General features: G+C 49.0%; 1 protein-coding gene across 1 annotated transcript in view; it reads left to right on the top strand.

Moving 5' to 3' along the window:
• The window catches only part of PCDH19 (protocadherin 19), a 54,454-nt gene that overhangs the window by 34,173 nt on the left and 1,808 nt on the right, over window positions 1-18,473 (top strand). The gene's annotated exons all lie outside the window — the stretch shown is intronic.

Here is an 18,473-nt window from a genome sequence, read left to right as displayed (position 1 = left end):
CTGGGATGCTGCATTTCCTGCAGAGGGAGGTGGGCTTGGATGGGTGTGAGCTCCTTTGTCTTCTGAAACCAGTGGCACCAGTGGTGAGTGCTTGGGTGTGAGAGCCCCGGTTTCGCTTTGCTGGTGCCACTCTAGGGTGGGAGTGACACCACCTGCCAGTCCCGCTGGCAGGAGCCCTTTCTCCTCCTTTGGAAATGACTTAGATTTCCAGAAAAATGCCAGACCATAGCATGGAGACCGTTGAGCTTTAGTGGGTAGCAGCAGGTCATCAGCGATACTGCCTGGAGCTCAGCCACGTCGCGTATTTTGGGAGCAGGACTTCTGCCCAGTCCCTCTTTACCTCAGGATCTTAATTATTGATTATAAATTCATCTGATGAAAAGATGGCTTTAATTGCTCTAATATGTGCCCAATTTGGAGTTCATTATAGCCCAGGATTGTTTTCCTTCCCTTGCTAATTGACACCGAATGGGATGCAGAGGAAGGCGGGCGCTGGTGCCGTTCCACCTTCCGCGATTGCCTGGCTGCCGGTTAATTGTTTGTTTATTTGTGGAGGTGTTAAGCGCTGCTGGAAGTTTATATGTGCTGCTCTCTTCCTAACGACGGCCTGGGCTGAACTTGCAGGCGGATTTCTTTGAGAGAGGGGTGTTTTCAAGCGGCCGTTGGATCTCCTCGGTGTTTTGGGATGGCTGGAGAAGTCTGCTGGAGGATGGGGTTAAATCCCGGGGTCCCCCCTCGTGTCTTGGCGTGTTTCACCTCAAGATGGGGTGGATTTTCTCCACGTCCTGGTGTAGCCATGGCTCCAAGTGCAGCCCTGGAGGAAGGCCTGGCTTCCAGGAGGAGCTGAAGCCGTGTGTGCTGGCGGGAGCGCTGCCATGGGGCTCTGGCACCTGTTCCTCCCAGCAACGCGGGGAGAACTCAGCGGGAAATGTTCCCCAGCCCTGCAGACTGTGGTGGTGGTTTTCCCTGGAAATGGCAGCGTGGACCAGATGTTTCACAGGGTAATTGAAAATTCCATTTTATCAGAAAGCGTTTGCTGTCAAAAAGTTTTATCTTTACTTCAACAAAGAGGTTGATTAGATCCCTCAGGACCTGAATTAGCATCTTTGAGGCTGGATGCTCTGTTTTGTGATTCAGGTAGTTATTCCTCCCTTGGTTTTGCTCGTACTGGTACTTTTTTCTTTAAATCCCTCTGCCCTCTTCCAATCATTGTGTTTGTGCAGGTCTGGCTTGTTTTCTTTGTGTGGATGTGCACAAGCACCTAGATACACTTAAATGTATTCTACTGCCTTTTTCACCTTGCCTTGAGCTAGAGCCATTCTTGTACTCTGTAAGTCATAGGAGCTCTTGCCAGCACAGAAATCAGAAAGGAAATACTTGGAATATCAGTTTTTAATGTTAGAAGCAACAGATTTCACACTTGTCTTAATTCTCAGTGCTGGCCAGTATTTTAGCCATCAATTACAGAAAGAAAATCATTGTTCCAATGAAGCAGTGATTCACTGTTTAAGATAAAAATAAAAATAGAAAATACTAAAATAATAAGCACACACTAATCATAAAAAAGGCAGTGTTAGAAATAGTCACCACAGCCATATAATAGTGAAAAAGCTTTAAAATCAAAATGAGAGGGTTTTAAGCAATGTCAGTAATGGATCTCTACAGAGAATTGCTTCTAAAAGCATCACTTCCACTTTTCTGGTGCCAGATCAGCAGTAAAGGTTCACGTGAAATGTCATCTGCAAAGACCTGATCCCGCATACATTTCCACATCTGTGTAACTTTGCTCACAGGGGAGATTTAATTGTGTCTGAGACCCATAAACTCCAGCAAGATGAAGGGTTCTTTGAATAGAAATGGGTTATATTTAAATAGTTATGTTAAGTCTTCTTTATACTATCGTACAGTATAGAAATAAGATTTGGATGTAAAGGAGAAATGGGACCGTGATATTCACTGAAACTTTTCTTGCTGGTTGCATCCCAAATTATTTAGATGTATCATCATTTAGGGGATCAGGTTTTATCTGGAATATTCCAATTGGTTCTTAGGCTCATCTCCATAGTATCTGGGTGTATTTCAGTTGTGACTTGAGAACATGACTAATGGTATTAACTGGAGGCAAACACAGGTATTAGAAACCGTTGAATTTTTTGTAAGCTGATTTCCAGCAGTCGTTCTACCTACATCCCCCTTTCACTCTGCAGAAAAGCCTTTCTGTAGAGCAGCATGTACATAAAGACCTAAGTGACATATTCTAGGGCTTTGGAGGCTGCATTTCTCTGGAAGTTTCTACAAATTAATAAAAATACCTACTGTCTTGTATTCATATATGCAGCACAAGACACAGAGTATAACACTGGTATGTGAGTGACAGCACATCCCTTAAGATGGATAAATGCTGTAAGCTTTCTTTACGGGGCAGTGTCAGTGATTACAGCTCCTCTGATTTCTGTATTACTGCACAGCTCTGGTAGAGCAGCCTCAGTGAGCTCAGTGCTGCTCCTGCAGTGGCCGGCCTGGAGGGAGCAATCAGCTCCTCACAGCTCTCTGAAAGCCCCGAGAAGGATTTTTTCTGACAAGTGGGTAAGCTGGTCTTTGGGAAGAAGAGTTGATTGTCTTATGATTCCCACACTCTTAAATGATTGCGTGTTGAGCATCCAAGTCAGCTCCGTGTGGACGTTACTGATGCTTTGTCCACGCTCTCTCCATCCTCCCCAAGCTCCTGCTGACCTTCCCTAACCAGGATTGTTGAGGGGCATAATATCTTTAGTTAGAGCACTGAATGTAGCTCATCTCCTCCTTCAGAGGGAGATGTGGGTGGGCAGAGCTGGGCAGAGGGACAGGCGGCCCCGCCGTCGAGCTCAGCTCCCTTCACCCCCTGCACGTCGCAGCAGAGCAGGGCTGGGGTGGCTCCAGGAGGTTTAATCCCTGCCTGGCACAGACAGATCCCTTGTGCTGCTCTCCCTTAGCTTCCCAGTAACACAGCTTGGAGAAGTCCTTGCTGGAAAGGGCTGGGGGGCAGGGGTGACACTGAAGTCATCTCTAGCAGTAAGTGAAGCCAGTCCCTCCTTGCAGCAGCAGAACTAAATAACAAACAGATGTGCAACCTCCTTTGTTTGCATAGGAAGCATTGTCCTGTATCCCACGTTCCTGGCACTCTTCCTTCAGCTTTCAGGTTCCTTCAAAGATAGTTCTTGCAGAGTCTTCATCACTGAAATTATTCCATTCAGGGTCATGGGAGTTATAACCTTTAGATCATCAAGTTTTTTCCACCTAAGCACAGAGAACATTCACCAGATGTGAACATTTTGGCAACTTGGAGAGGAAAATTAAAACTTGAATCCATGCCCTGCTGTGTAGGTTTGTAATGGATGAATGATCAGCCCAGAAATTTGGAGAGTTTCTACTGTTTTATTGTACATTTTAATGAGATTTTGTCAAATTCAGTCATTGCTTACCCATATTTTTGCTGGGTGACTGGAGAGCAATTTGTAGGAGATATGAAGAAGAGGTATTTCAGATTAGACAATTTCAGCTTCTATTTCTGCTTGGCTTTGTTAACTGTTCCTAAACTCCAGCCCAAGGAGAACCTTTGCAGAGATCTTTGTCTCAGGGTTCAGCTGGAGATGGGATGGTTCTAACCCTGGCTCTTCCAAAGCCTCCTTTTCCAGAACCACTACCCAATACTTGGATTTTAAGATATTTTAAGATAAATAAACAGTTCAGGCAAACTTGCCACTTCCTTTTGCCTTACAGACAAGCCAGAAAAAGGCTCATGTGGCCTCTTTTCCCCCTTTGCCAGTAACTTCTAAGGAAACCTTTAACACTTTCCTTCTCCCAGCAGTTAAGACTGGCAAAGTGGTCAAGGTAATGGCCATCAGATTTAACAGTAGGGAAGGTATATGAATAAAACCAAGCCTTCTGCTAACACAGCAAGCCAGCACTTCCCAATCTCCTCCTGTAATCAATCCACATCGTTAATGACTCTGAAAACAGACTGAACTGCTGGGGCTGGCACCAGGAAACTTGCATTACAAACTAACCATCTCTTATTAACCTTTCGGTGTTTCCTTCACAACACTAATTAGAGCCAAATAAAACTACTGTTTGTGAAACTCTTAAGTTAAAATATAATTTTCAGAGAAAATATGGTAAACTCCAGAGCTCCTGTTTGCTTGGCCTTTCTTTTTAATTATGATAGAGGATGGCTGTTACTTGTTTAACAGAGGCTTACATGATTAATGCTGCAATGTTACTGTAATTAAAACAGCAAAAAAAGATGTGATTGGGACCCGTATAATTTACAGACATCTCGGCATTCTGGTGGCAGAGCTACTCTAAGTGTTGCAAAGAGGAATCATAAAAATTTCTCCTAATTAAAATTGCCAGATTGACTAAACAACAGGTGACTTATGTAACTTGAGCGACTCGCGCTTGGGGTGAGAAATCATCTGAAATCAGTGAATTATACAAAGCTGCCTATTATTCTGCTAAATGGGAAAGTGTGTGCTTACCATGGCAACCTGCAACAATTTTGCAGCCGCTGGAAAATACAGGGCCCTTTATTAAAGGAATAATCAGCAGCAGCAGCGGGGTGACCCTGGGCAGGTTTGGGGTGCCAGCCCTGCCTGGGGGCTTCAGGTGTGAGCAGCAGCTCCAGAGCGGCTGACACAAGTGGGGTGCCTGTTGTTTTTCCCTCCAAAGCGTGGTGCAATTCCATTTATATGTGTGATGATGATAAATTATGTGGACCTCTGTTAATTAGCTGTGCAGAGCTGTAGGGCAGGGACTGTGTCTCCCCTGGGTGCAGGGGAAGGACCAAAATATGGTGGTGTGGGTGAGTGGCTGAACTGCTCCAGTTCCTGCAGAAATCTGCTGAAGGGAGACACACCACTGCGTTTGTATGTAGGTTGTTTTACTAAATGGTCTATGTAATAATATATAAGTCAAAACTCTGTAATAATTGGCACCAAACAGCAAAGAGAACTCGCAGCTTTTATCTGTCTTGAGGGAAGTGCTGCCACTCAAGACTCGTGAGTGCTATATTTTATTTCTCATACAGCATATATGAATGTAAGACTAGATGGTTTTAAATGGGTCACAGAATTATGAAGAAGTTTGGCAGCCTTTCCTCCCGGTGCACGCAGGTACGTGGGGAGCAGGCGGGCTGGGGAGCAGGAGCGTGGGCTGTGCCAGGCTCTGGCTGGGTGTGCTTGCCTTTGCACAGTCATTTCCCCTTCCAGCCTGCATTTAACCCCTGTGTCTGTTTGGAAAGTAAGTTTTTTGTAGCAAGTGTTATATTATAGATCTGTGTTAGTCACCACGTGTATAATCACAGTACACACAATGTGGCCAATGTTTTTGATGAGTATCTGTAATGGTAGTGATCCCTTTCCCCACTCTCAGCATTAGCACTCCTAATGTTTTTGTTTTTCAGCAGAAACCCCTTCTTGTTCCATTTTCCTTATTGCATTTCACCCTTTTCCAGTTGTGAAGAGCAGCTTGCTTTGTAACCGGCTTCTCGTTGTGTTCCATCACCAACATCCCCAGCTGGCTGGGAGTGCTGGCACACGCCAGCAGGTGACAGGTGGTCACTGCTGTGCCACCTCAGCTTTGGGCAGTGACAGCCACCCCTGGGGCAGGGCACTGGAGCTGGGTGGAGATGGGCCAGGCTGGAGGTCTGGGTGTCATAAACAGGGGGACATCTGGGTGTGTGGAATGAGTGGTTGTAGTGAAACCAGAGCTTTAGCCCAAAGAAATCCTGGGGTAGCGTCAGTCCCTGCAGGAAAAGGAGCATAAATTGAACCACAGGGAAAAAAAAAAAAGGAAAAAAAAACAGATGAAAAACCCCCTCTCTGAATTGAAGCAATAGGAAATGAAAATTGCTGAGATATACTGTCATGTGGGTAGTGGAGCTACCAACCTTGTGCTGCAGTAATTACCTCTATGCATGCAATTTGTGCTCGGCTACGACTGATTTCCCACATCATCCAGTGCCCAGGCTATATTCAGTCAGTCCCAGCTGGAGAGAACTATCTTGGATCATTGGGTGAGATTTCACCACAGATGCTCCCTGGCATCCCGGGAATGCAGAGCTGCCCTGGCACACGGCTGGGCAGTCCCAGGACACGGCTGCCACGTCCTGGGGGGCACTGAGCACCTGCAGCTGCTGGGGGTGGAAGGCAAGGAGCTTCTGGCACTTCCTGGGGAGCAAACTTGGCTCTGCTGGGTGCGTGCTGGAGAGGGAGCAGGTTTTGTGGCTGTTCTGCACTGCTTTCTGTGAAAAATGAAAGAGTGACGAGCATCGGTTGGAAATTTTTGTGAGAAGCCAAGGGAGGTGGGTGTCCTCATCTCTTGCAAACCAAAATAGGTCGAGCACTTGATTCCTTCTGACTGCTTTGGAAGTGTTGGCTTCAGTAAAGAGACGAGGCAGAGGAGGAGCTGGTGCGAGCTCGACGCACGGCGTCTGCTCGGGCACGTTCCCAGTCAGAGCCTTCAGCAGGCAAAGGCGAGGAGCCTCCGCACCTGCCCCAGGAGAGGAACTTCCTCAGCTCAGCTACCTGTGATCCTGGCTCAGCTACAGCTTGGGGAGAGGTTATAAAGGGGCAGCTCTTGTGTGGGAAGAGGAATTTGGCTAGAAACCTGAAGTTAAAATTGTGCGTGGTAGTAATACAGGAGCTGTCAGAGAAGGTGTTTTTTGGGATCAGTAGCTGCATGATTGGAGGGTGTAAATACCTTGGAGAGTCAGGTACACTCAGGTGTGTCCTGGAAGGTCAGTATGTGTGCACTGGGCTTGGATTTGTTTTTTACTCTCTGTGTTTGTCAGTCCATCATCATCATCACAGAATGCTTTGGGTTGGAAGGGACCTTGTGGATCATCTACTTCCAACTCCCCTACAATGGGCAGGGACACCTTCCACTATCCCATGTTTCTCAGAGCCCCATCCAGCCTGGCCTTGGACACTTCCAGGAGTGAGGCACCCTCAGCTTCTCTGGACAACCTATGCCAGGGCCTCACCACCCTCCCAGTAAAGAATCCATTCCTCATGTCTTGTCTCACCTGGGGGTCTAAAGCTGTTCCCCCTTGCCCTGTCACTCCATGCCCTTGTCACAAGTCCCTCGCAGCTCTCCTGTAGCCCCTCTGCACGTTCCAGCAGGAGCTGTGTGCTCAGGATGTCCTGCTGGTGTGCAGGGAGCCAGCCCTGCAGCCCAGGAATGCCGACAGCCTCGTGGGTGAGTCCCTGTCCTGCATCTGTTCTGACAGGAGCCGCTCTTGCAGCCGCTCCCTGATGAGCTTTGGTCCCTCAGATGCATTGATTTACAGACCTTTCTGTGCAGTGCAGCTCTTCTCGATGACAGGCCATGAAGCACATGATAACTCAGCAGCCTAAATTATTCAAGCAAATTGAATGTGTTTGGCTTGTTCCAAACTTTTGTTTCCTTTCAGTGCTGTCAGGAGCACAGGTAGCCCTGATGCTTGTATTGCAACTCATTCAAGTGCCAAGGAGACACAAACAGCTCGAGTATAATCCATGTTTTACCTCGTTTGTCGCTTACTTCCACCTTGTCGTGCTTTTTCTGGGCACTTCTGTGCCTCATAAAAATGTTTATCTTGCACCTACTGATTGCTCCCCTCTGGTACACTGCAGGGTTCTGGGAATTCTCTGCGTCATGTCATGGAAAAGCCCCTGTAAAATCCAAAAAAAAATTCTGTGTCTGTTCCACTCTTTAACGGAAGTTTATTCACTCATGCAAATATTTTGACCCATTAGTCATCACTGTAGGATCCAGAAACCTCATCTTAATGAAGACAAGTAATTAAAATTAACAATTCTACCTGGCAATTCCCTCATTGGCTGACCTCTGCTTTGTCAGTCTTCCTCCATTGTTACTAGGTGGATGTGTTAAATTAATTCACTGTAAAAATCCACACAAGCCCTTCTTGGGGCAGCCTTGCCTTGCAGAGCTGTGGCAAGCAGATGGAGATGCCTTGTCAGTGCAGACATGTCTCCTGGCCTTCAGGACACTGTGCAGGAGCTCCTGGGCATGGGTGAACAAATTGGCTCCCACCCTCCAAACACGTGTCTGGACATTTAGGACCTCACTCAAAGCCTTTAGAATCCACCAGGATTCTTTCAGCTGAGACCACTGGGCTTGAAATAGGACCCGAGAGAGATGGCATCCTCAGGGGACGTGCTCTGAACCTTGCTGGAGACTTTGGTCATCTGAGGCTGTGTTCAGAAGTGAGCTGAGGGAAGAGGAGATCTCTGCTGCTGAGCATCTCCCTAATTGAGTGAACAAGACAGAGCCTTGGGAGATGGAGCTTTGCCTTGGAAAATTCCAGCTGCAAATGAGATGCATGATTTTAGGAATTAGAATAATTACCCCCTGGAACAGGTTCCCAAGGGATGTGATATATTCTGTATCACTTAGAGTCTTTAAATGGCATTTGCATGTTTTTCGGAAGAGCGTGCCTAGTCACTCAGAGCGAGGGGCTGTGCTTGAGCAGCGTGACAGGGCTGAGCATCCCGGGCTTGCAGGGGAGCAGAGCAGGGAGTCACGGTGCTCCTGCATGGACTGGGCTCTGCAGAGCCCTGGGGCACTGGGTTCTGGCACATCCTGGGGAGCAGCTCAGCACTGTCCCCTTGGCCGGTGCAGGAATGTGCAGAACTGAGCAAGTAACGCTGGGGATGATTCAGGAGCCAGCTCCCCCAGCCAAAATCTGCCTTCTCTTTCCAAACACACGCAGTCCCTTCCTCTGAATCAGATGTCCCCAGGCGCTGAGCAATCCTGGCTGTATCAGTGTTTCCAGGACCTTCCCTCCCACCACTCCCTGAGTGATGAGAATATTTTTGAAGATCTCATTTCCTGGCCTTTCCCTTTCATCTCTCAAAACAGCAAGTAAATGAACAGCCCTTTAGTTTTTAGTTACTGCTCTGCACCCAGTGAGCTATCAGAGGCTGTTGACAATGACTTTTCTCTTTTCCATGCTCCTGCCTGCAGGATTTGGGGAGATAATTCATTTGGTCCTGGTGCTTTGTCAACTTTCAGCAGTTGTAATTGCCTAATGATCAGTGCTGATGCTGTTAAGCCTGTTAAAACTTTGTCCTGCTGAACAGCCAGCCTGTGCCTGTCTCATCATGTTGTGCCTGCTGTGCTGACTGGGGCTGCCTTTGATGCTCTCACCCTGGCCCCAGCTTTGGTTGCTGCTTCCCACCCACCCCAGGCGATGGATGGATGCAGCAGGGTGCTACCCACGCTAAGGAACTGCACCTGCAGTTACAAATAGCTGAAGAATAATCCCACAGAGAGTCAGATGCTTTCCAGGATGAATCCCCTCTCGCCTGTGCCGGCCCCAGGCAGCCTGGAGCTGGTTGGTGAAGGTGGTCTGCTGTCTGTGCCCTGGTGAGAGCAGCTCTCTGGAGGAGGTTCTCACTGGTAGGGCACTGCTGTTTAGCAACCTGCTGCCATTTCTGCTTTTCCATCTCTCTTGTGCCTTTTCCACCCTCATTACCATTTTTTTATTACTCTAATTGGCTGCATTTCACCCTCTCGCCTCCTTTGCTGCTCATCCGAGGTGCCCAACTGGCTGGTGCCATCCCTGGAAGCCCCTGTCGCTCATCCTCGCCTCTTCCAGGGCTGGTTTTTAATGGCACACACTGAACATTAGTGCATTACCATCCCTTTTCCAAGAACAGTCTCCATCCACTCTTCTCTCGTCCCCCAGTGCCTCATCCAATTTAATTAATTATACTTAGTATATTACGCATCCTGTCAAAGTTTTTCCTTTCCGAGGTTTAATGGTTTTTTAATTCTAATGCATGCTGCATGTGTAAGTGTTTCAGCAATGAGGCGAGCGAGCAGTGGCAGAGAGGCAGCATTACATCCCTGTGCTGCAGACAGCCAGGGTGGGTCCCTGTAGAGAGGCTCCAGCAGAATTGCTGCAGGACTGTGCTGCCTGCCTTCCCTCTGCCTTCCCCGTGCTCAGGGGGAGAACCAGGCTGGCTCTGGTGCAGAGGGGCACGTTTGGGGTGAGCCCACTCGCTGCTGGGGCATCTCTGTGGAGCAGGAGCCCAGCGCCGGCTGCAGCCCCGTGCTGAACTCCAGGCTGATGAGCCTGACTCTTCTCCTTGTGCTGACTGTCTGAAAGCACCAGTGACATCAGGCATTTCAGCCTTGCTTTATCCCTCTGAAGGAGGGTGGTGTTGAGGATGCGGTGGGGACCAGACTAATCAGGTAACGCCGGCTGGGGCTGGTGCCTATCGCTCTTTATTTCCCTGTGACACTTAAAAGGTTTGGTCAGGAAAGTGGTTCGGGAGGAATGACTTTGTGGGGTCCTGTGCTGACTGGCTTTGGGTATTTCCAGATAAAACCTGCACAGACTAAGAGGGTTGTGGGTTGGTGGTTGTTTTTTTTCCTGCCTGTCAGTGTTGCAAAGTGCTTAGGTTTTGAAAATCCAGCTGGGCTGTGTCTGTCTGTCACACCATCACTGGGAGTAACGATGCTGTGGTGCAATTTAGCTGACAGCCCTGTGAGCTGGGGCCAGGAGCCAACACAATCCAGCCTGACCTCGGAGCAGCGCTGCAGGAATGTGCCTCGGGAAACCAGAAATGCTCGGAGGCTGTGCTGGGGCAGAGCCATCTCCTCACCCTGGGGAACAGGGGCCTCCCACCTCTGCATTGGAGCCACAGCAAGGGCTGTGTGGGACCATCCCAGAGGGGTGTGCAGCCCCCCAGGTTGCACTCAGAGTCCCTGCCCAGGTGCCCATGGGTTGGCAGCAGCTTGGCCAGGAGGGCTGGAGCTGTGGAGCCCGACTGCTTTCCTTGCAGTGCGTGTGCAGGCCATGAAAACACAGTTATTTCCCATTCCTGTTGTTCAGCAATCTCCCTGTGGCTCTGCATTGACACCCCCAGACATGCTCCAGGGCTCGTTCTCCATCTCACCCCCGTGGCTGTGGGGCCCACAGAACAGGGTGGGGTGGGACAGGATGGGACCCCAGCTGGGCTGCTGGAATTGAGCTTGTCCGTGACTCACAGGTAAAGTCATTTCCCCAAGCTTATAAAGAGGTTTTACATTTAACTATTGACCTTACAGTAGTTTTACATGCACGTTTGTCTGCCCTCTGGATTAATGAAGGTAAACTTAATTGCCAGAACAAAGTTTTATCTAATTAAATGGATCAGATTCTCAGACTTTGGCAATTCTGTCATCTCTTCTGCTAGCCTGGGGCCAGTGTAACCCACAGCTGGCATTTCCCTGGCATTGCCTCGTTGGTGTGGAGCTGGATTTGAGCCCTCTCTGTAGCTCCATGGCCATGCAGAGAGAGCAGGAGAGTCACCCAGGCACTCCTGGGTGCAGGACAATATAGAGCAGCTTTTGCAGACCTGTCCCTGTGGCTGTCCCACATCCCTGTGGGATTTTCTGGTTTGCCCCCCCAGGCAAACATCTCGTCGTGGTGCATCCCTGTACTTGAGAGTAGAGATCCACCAGCATGGAAAAACCCCCGTGTTCATCTGAAAAAGACTCAAAGTAGAGCAGCAGGGAGGGGATAATGCTGAGCTCCAGGGTGGAGGCATGAGAGGTCAATGTCATGATGAGAGATGGCCAGCAACCAACATTTCGGTTTTCTAAGAAAAGGCGTAAAATTCCCTCGCTCTCTCTTGATGAGGGGGAACGCCCCATTGTGCTGGGAAGCCTTCCAGCTCCCTCCACTCTTCTGAGCTGCACACTTTTAGAAAGTACAAAGAGCTTCTCATAATGTTTTGCCTTGTGGGTACGTCTATGATTAATTCCGTGCAAGCATTACTGGTGCAATAACAATACTGAAGGTCCTAAAACTGAAAAAGGAAACACATTTGGCTCGTACTTCATACACAATCACTTACACTTAAGCTATTGATAGTTGATTGGGATCTGTAGACTGCTGGGCTGGTGCCACTGGGTTTCTGAGCGCGCTCAATGGCTGGAACAGACAGCGAGGCTGTAGGTTTTGGCAAGCTGTAGGTCTCATTAGTCAGGCTGACTGTATCTGACACGAGAGATTCCCATCCACCAAGATGAAGCTCGCTTCCCTAGGCTTTGGCTGACGTCCCAACAATATTTACATGAAGGACAACAGAGGATCAGTGTTAGATTAAGGCTGTGAGTTTCCAGTAGGCAGACAGTTAAATATTCTATTGAAATACTCTTTTGATTATTTAGATAATAATGAAGTTTATGCATGTCCTTGAGAAATCTGGGGAAAGGCAGTTGTTTTATGCTAAGCATGCAAAGATGTGTTTAATCTTGATAATAGGAGTAAATTATGTATCAGCGTTTATAACCTCGGCTCCTTTATTTCTCACTTGTTGTGTGGAGCCACCAGAAACGTGGCAGGGACGGGGGAGCCGTGCTGGGGGGGTGGCAGCAGGAGGGGCAGGCAGCCTCCCTGCAGCACCCTGGCCTTCACATCCCTGTGGGAGAACCATCAGGAGGGGCTCTTCTGTTTTGTCCTGCCCAAGGGAGGTGCTGGTTGAAGTAAGACATGAACCACGAGCCCCGCGAGGAGAGGGCAGGGGTGTGCTCTGACAGGAGCTGGCCCAGCACAGGCATCCAGGAATTGCTTCTTATCTCCCCCAACTGTAATTTCTGTTTTGTTGGATTTTTATCAGAATCGTTGAGTTGCCATTTTCTGACCGGTGCCTGATTCTGAATAGGACAGAGTAATAATTTGATTTATTGCTGCTGTTGGAATGTGGCTGCCTGGCTGGTCCTGCCTTTCCCTGACAGAATATGTGAATTTGCTTTGTCTATGACAATAGCAGAGAACAGTAACCTTTGGATTAATTTGTTTCAGTGACTAAAGTCCCATTAAATGGAAGGCAGCTGGTGTCAGAGGCATAAACTGAGACAAAGTTTTGCTCCCAATTGTGGGAAATGTGTTTAAACAGACTAGAAATGTTTCCATCTCTGCAGGGTATAATATACTCAAATGGTTGCATTAACATGAAAAGAGTATAAGGAGGAGTGTATTTAGGACAATCCCTCTGTATCCGGTGCTAATGAAATTGAATTCCAGTAATGAAGTCAGGGCTTGCATCCTGTGCCCATGCAGCCTTAATGGGAGCGGCGCCCATCAGCTGTGGCGCAGTAATGGCTCGAGATGGAAGAGGTCCATCAGAGCCCAGAGTGCTCTCCTGTCTCTCCCAGGGCTGGATCCCACATCCCAGAGCAGTTAGGATGCTAATGAGCCCTGTATGGAGGCAGGAGCAGTGGAGGTTCGGAGGTGAAATCCCCGCCGCTCAGGGGCCGGCGCGAGCTCCACGGACCACTTAAGGAAAGGATTAATTGGAGTTTAAATGGTGTGTTCCGCCAGCCTTCTGAAAGGGAATTAATTTTTCCTTGTGAATGAGGTGGGGACTGGCCTGCGGTCCTGGATAAAGGGGAGCAGCCAGCATTAAATTGCATTCCAGCCCATAATACCTGCTGGGTCTGCTGTAATAGCACATGGCACACCCACATTCCAGCTCCTTCTGCTTCTGGTGATGCTTCCCACAGCCTGCTTCTCATCCCAAAGGCATCAGCATCCCCAGAGAAGATCCTTTGCATCAGGTCTGTCCTTCCTTCCCCTCTGGCTTGCAGCTGCCCAGGCACCCAGGCCTGGCTGTGCCTCAGCCCTCCTTGGTAAAACAGGAGTTTTACACAACAGGGACAGTTGTGCAGAAGAGAGGGGGTCACTGGTGTGACACGGAGCAGGGGAACAGGTGAGTGCGTTGCTGGTGGCTGGTGTAAATCAGGGGCAATCCTCAGCATTTCCTGGGATCTGTCTATCTGCAGCAGCTGGGATCGAGCCCCCTGCACACCTCTGCTGACCATTGCACAAACACTGCCCATGAGCTGCGTGCAGCCATGGCTCCTTAGCAGCAATTGCCCAATAAATTAATCTAAATCACAGCCCTTGTTCCATTAAACTAATTCCAGTGCTTTGTCCAAGCACTGTTGACCTTCTCTGTTAGGACAGGCAATCCAGGATTAAAAATACAGCATTTTTAGCTTGCATAAATCCTGAATAATGGTGAAAGAGAGGGAAAGAAAGGCTTCTTGTTGCAGTAAAGAGCATTTGTCACTGTCCCTGGTTATTAGTATCCTCTGAGCATTGTGCAGGGGAAGCCACGCCAGGATTACATTGCTGCATTGACTGGAGATTTCTTATTAGGAAAGGCGAGGAAGGCTCTGTAAAGCCCATAGGTCAAAAATATAATACACTATTCCCCACCTCTTGTTTCCTGATATTACGCTATTAGAAGAGATAAGGGAGAGGTGCAGAGTCTTAATTTACAAGAGAATGATGAGCCATGGCTGGGGACTGTTTGTATTTTGCTGGAGCTTATTATTTTATCTGGAGTGTAATGCGGTGCTCAGTGCCCCGAGCTGGGAACAGCCACTCCTGGAGGGGTGGAGGGGACTCTGCTGTGCTGGGGGTGCTGCACAGGGGCTGTGGGACAAGCCTTGCACCTTGTGTGCGTGCACCCCCGAGAAAATGAAGGTGCTGGAGTTGAAAAGAAACCCTGAAGTAGCTGGAAGAGGAGTGTTAAATAATGCAGTTGCACATTGTCCATGAAAGATGGCTAACCATGAGTAAACATCCACAACAGTGTTTGATCCCTTCGTGTTTACTATTTATTCATATTTATTATTCATAAATTCTGTCACAAATGTTGGGCCTGCACCCCAGTGAGACATTTGCATTTTATTTTAAGTTTGATCCCCCCCCCCAGCCCCTCAGTTTCATGAACTGAGATTTAATGATTTGCTTTTCCACATTGCTCCCGTGCTGGCTCTCCCTGGTTCTCCCCTTCTTGTTTCAGGAAGAGATTTCTAACATGGAAAAGTGATATTTGAATAGATTCCCCTAAGGCAATCAATTTACTTCTAATTTGTCTGGAACTAAGCTTTTCTTTGTTGCAATGAGAAAGGATTGAAACTGCTGTAAAATTTATTAGCTTCCAGGAAGATTTTGAAATGAATTTTTTAATGATCGTGCTGTTTGCTGTACCCAGGAGCAGTGTCATCGTGATTACAGTATAATCATGGGGTTGCTGAAGAAACACTGAGATGTGGAGGTAGAGCCAGGCTCCTGCACCAGGGAGCTGTGGCACTGCCCAGGTGGGAACGGGGGCTTGGGGCTGGGGCTGCTCACCCTGGGCTTCTTCCAGTCCCTCTTCTGCTCCCCTTTTCGTTTTCAAGCAACTCCTCCGCTCCTCTTCCTTGCTCCCCGTGTAATAGCACAGATGAGCTCTACTTACTCACCTCGGCAGAGCTGCTCTGACATGGATTGGATTGAACTGAGCGGCTGTTTGGAAATGGAAACTCCAGGGACTATTGTCATCGCCCAAATTGCACCTTAGATTGTATAACAGCACATGTCATCTGGCCATTTATCAGGAATATTACATTCCCAGGCACTTGCACCTTGCTACGATTTAACTTTGTCTCTTTGGCCAGCGCTGCAATTCCACTGGAGATAATTCAATTGCAGTGAGAGCTGAGCGGAGAGAGCTGCGCCTCGCTGTGCCGCAGGTGCGTGGGTGCTGGACAGGAGACAGGGGATCTGAGCACCATGGACACTCCTTAACCCCCCTGTAACGAGGGAAGAGCCCTTGCTGTGTGGAGCTGGAGGCTCTTGCTGCAGTGGCCACCACGTGTCCTCTGCCAGCTCCTCCTGGGCTCTGGCTTTTGGGCATCCTCCCTGTGTCCCTGCTCCTCTGAGCAAGAGCTTGCACGGTGGGATTGGGAAGTGCTGAGGGTCTTGGCTTGGTGGGGGGGTTTTATCTCTCCCAGCAGGTCTTCCTGCAGCTGCTGGTCCTTGGCACAGGGGTGGGGACAGCCTGTGTTGGCTCACCGTGCCCTGTGTGTGGTGGTTATTACCTGGGCTTTGCTCCGTGCATCAAGAACATTTTGTCAGTGCAAACAGTAACAGTTGTATTGACAAGGGCAGTTCTAGGGCTGTGCAAGAGTTTCCTGTTGTCCTGTTTCTGGTTGTTAAAGTGGTAAAGAACAGGACAGAGCAGCACAGTGATGGAATGTGAACGTGAATGACCATCCTGGGTGCCATCAAGGCTGGGTGAGTCAGACTGAGCTGCAAAGGGCAGCACCAGGAGCTCCCTGCCTGCCTCTGCTTGGGGCAGGAGGAGGGTGCAGGGACCAGCCCTGGGGTCAGCCACTGAGGAGCTCAGACCCTGCTGTGCATGGCTGTGGACCTGGAATAGCAGAGGAATGGTGTTTCCATGTATCAACAGACCTTGCTTGAGGCGTAAAAATAGTATTTTATATCAACTACAGGGCTGGGACAGTGATGGATGGGTGGGTAGCTGAAGATCCCCATTCTGCCGTGGAGAAGAGACGGCTGCTTGGGGCTCTGTGCTGGTCCTTGTGTCTGCTGCCAGGTCAGGCTGCTCTGGGCAGCCTAGGCACATGTTGTCCCCGAGAGCAGGATGGTTCCTGGCTGCAGGGCATGGTCTCAAAGCTGAGATGTGTGCTGAGCACAGAAGCAGAGTGACAGAATGTGCCATGGAGCTACCTGTTGGCTCAGGTCTGTGGATGATGGTGACTTGTTCCCCTCTGCCTGTCAGCCTGGCCTCTTTGAGACTTGTTAACATTCCCTTCCTAATACAAAAGATTGAAACAGTGCAATTTAAATTTAATGTAATGCTTTCCAGCTCCTTTCCTCCCTGCACTTGAGCTGCTGCAGGTTCTAAACAAGCATGGTGATGTCCAAAGCTGATCATCTCCCTGGCAGAGAGGTGCCAGGCCAGTGCCCTTGAATGAACTGCTCTAAAGCACAGGTGCCTCTTTAGGCTTTGAGGAATATCCACTTGCAGTGGTCAGGGAAGATCTCCAATAGTTTCTAGCTGTAAAATGTGCCAGTTTGGAATAAATGGGTCAAGGCAAGCCCAACCTGCCTGTGCTCCCTCTGGAGTGAGGTTTGCCTTGGCTGTGGCAGTCCCATGGATCCGGGGCTGAGCTGTGCTGCTGGGCAGGGAAGGTGAGGAGAAGCAGCTCCCCTGTGCCTCCCTGTGCTGGACCAGCCAGCCCAGCACACTCCCAGATCCAGCTTTTCATGTTTGTGGAGAGACTGAAGTGATGTGTGCTCCAGCAGCACGCCCAAGGTCACACAGCACAATAAATCAGTGTCTCATCGGGGATGAGAATCCAAGATATTTCTGTAGCCCCTCCAGCCATCACCAAGTCCTCTGCTATCACAGCCAGACTACACAACTTTGTATGCCTGTAGCACCCTTTTGAAGTTAAGCTGTGGATAAATAGGGAGACAGCAACATTTTCTAGGCAATTTTTCTTTTTTTCTTAATATTTTGCTCAAGTACTTGAAATTAACAGAATCAAAGTATAAGATCATGGGCTTTTAGAGCTCGGTGCTGGTTGTTCTGTGTGTAGGGCTCTGGGCATCCTTCTCTCAAGCTGCTGTAAAGGCAGCTGCCAAAAGGCAGACCTCCGCCCCTCCACCCAGCCCTGTGCTCCACATCGCTGGCTTGCTGCTCTGATGTAGAGAAAAAGCTGATGTTTTACCCATATATTTTTCAATTAATTGGCTTCTTCTCTCTTTTTTTAAAAAAAACCCTTTCCTTGTTTTTTTTTTCTTTTCTTCTTTTTTTTTTTTTTGAGGTCTGCCTTTTACTCGTTTATTCTCTGTAAGTGTTAAGCTGCTCATATTTTGGTGCATTGTGTTATGTGCTGAGAATTTTTATCAGCTGCCCTGGTGCTCGCATGTGGTGGAAATACCAATGTGTGTGAGGAGCGGAGGTTATGCACACAGATGTACAGAGCATCAGAATGAACGGCTCGCAGACGGACGGGGAGGAAACCCGGGCTGAGTCTGCACCTTTGCCTCCTTCCATCCATCAAAGGCGGCCCCGGCCGAGCGTGGGCTCGTCCGGCTAATGGCATTAGAGCTGAAATTGCTGCCAGTGTGTGCAGGTTATGGGAGGAAGGAGCCACGTCTCTGCGTGGGGAAAGGTTGTGCTTTATGAGGGCTGGCTGCAATTACAGGCTCTTATCAAATGAAGGAAAAGCCGAGACTGAAAAGCAGCCAGGATCCTGCGGCGTTCGGCAGGAGCCACGGTCGGATGCTCAGCAAAGGCTGGGCATGGTGAAACTGCTGAATTTGATTTCCAGCTTTGCACTTGGCTGAGCCTGGCTGTTTCCCCGAGCCTCAGTTTGTCCATCTGTGATGTGGGGGTGAAGCTGTGCAGTCCTCTGGGATTGACTGACAGCGCAGGAATGCACGCAGGCCCCGGGCACGAGGCTTTGCACTCGCCTGGGAGCCCTTGGACCTACTCATGGAGGGTCCTTGGAAGGGGTTAAAGCACCAGTCCATATTTCAGCACTGTAAAGTGGTGGTGGGACGGCAGCCCCAAGTCGAGAGAAGGAATCTTTATTGCTCCTGTATGAATAAAGCCCCAGCGCTGGGAATG

This window comes from Cyanistes caeruleus, chromosome 14 (assembly GCF_971803275.1).
Source record: "Cyanistes caeruleus chromosome 14, bCyaCae1.hap1.1, whole genome shotgun sequence".
Lineage (NCBI taxonomy): Eukaryota > Metazoa > Chordata > Aves > Passeriformes > Paridae > Cyanistes > Cyanistes caeruleus.
Note: the sequence above shows the minus strand (reverse complement) of the source record. Positions and strands in the feature narration are given on the sequence as shown.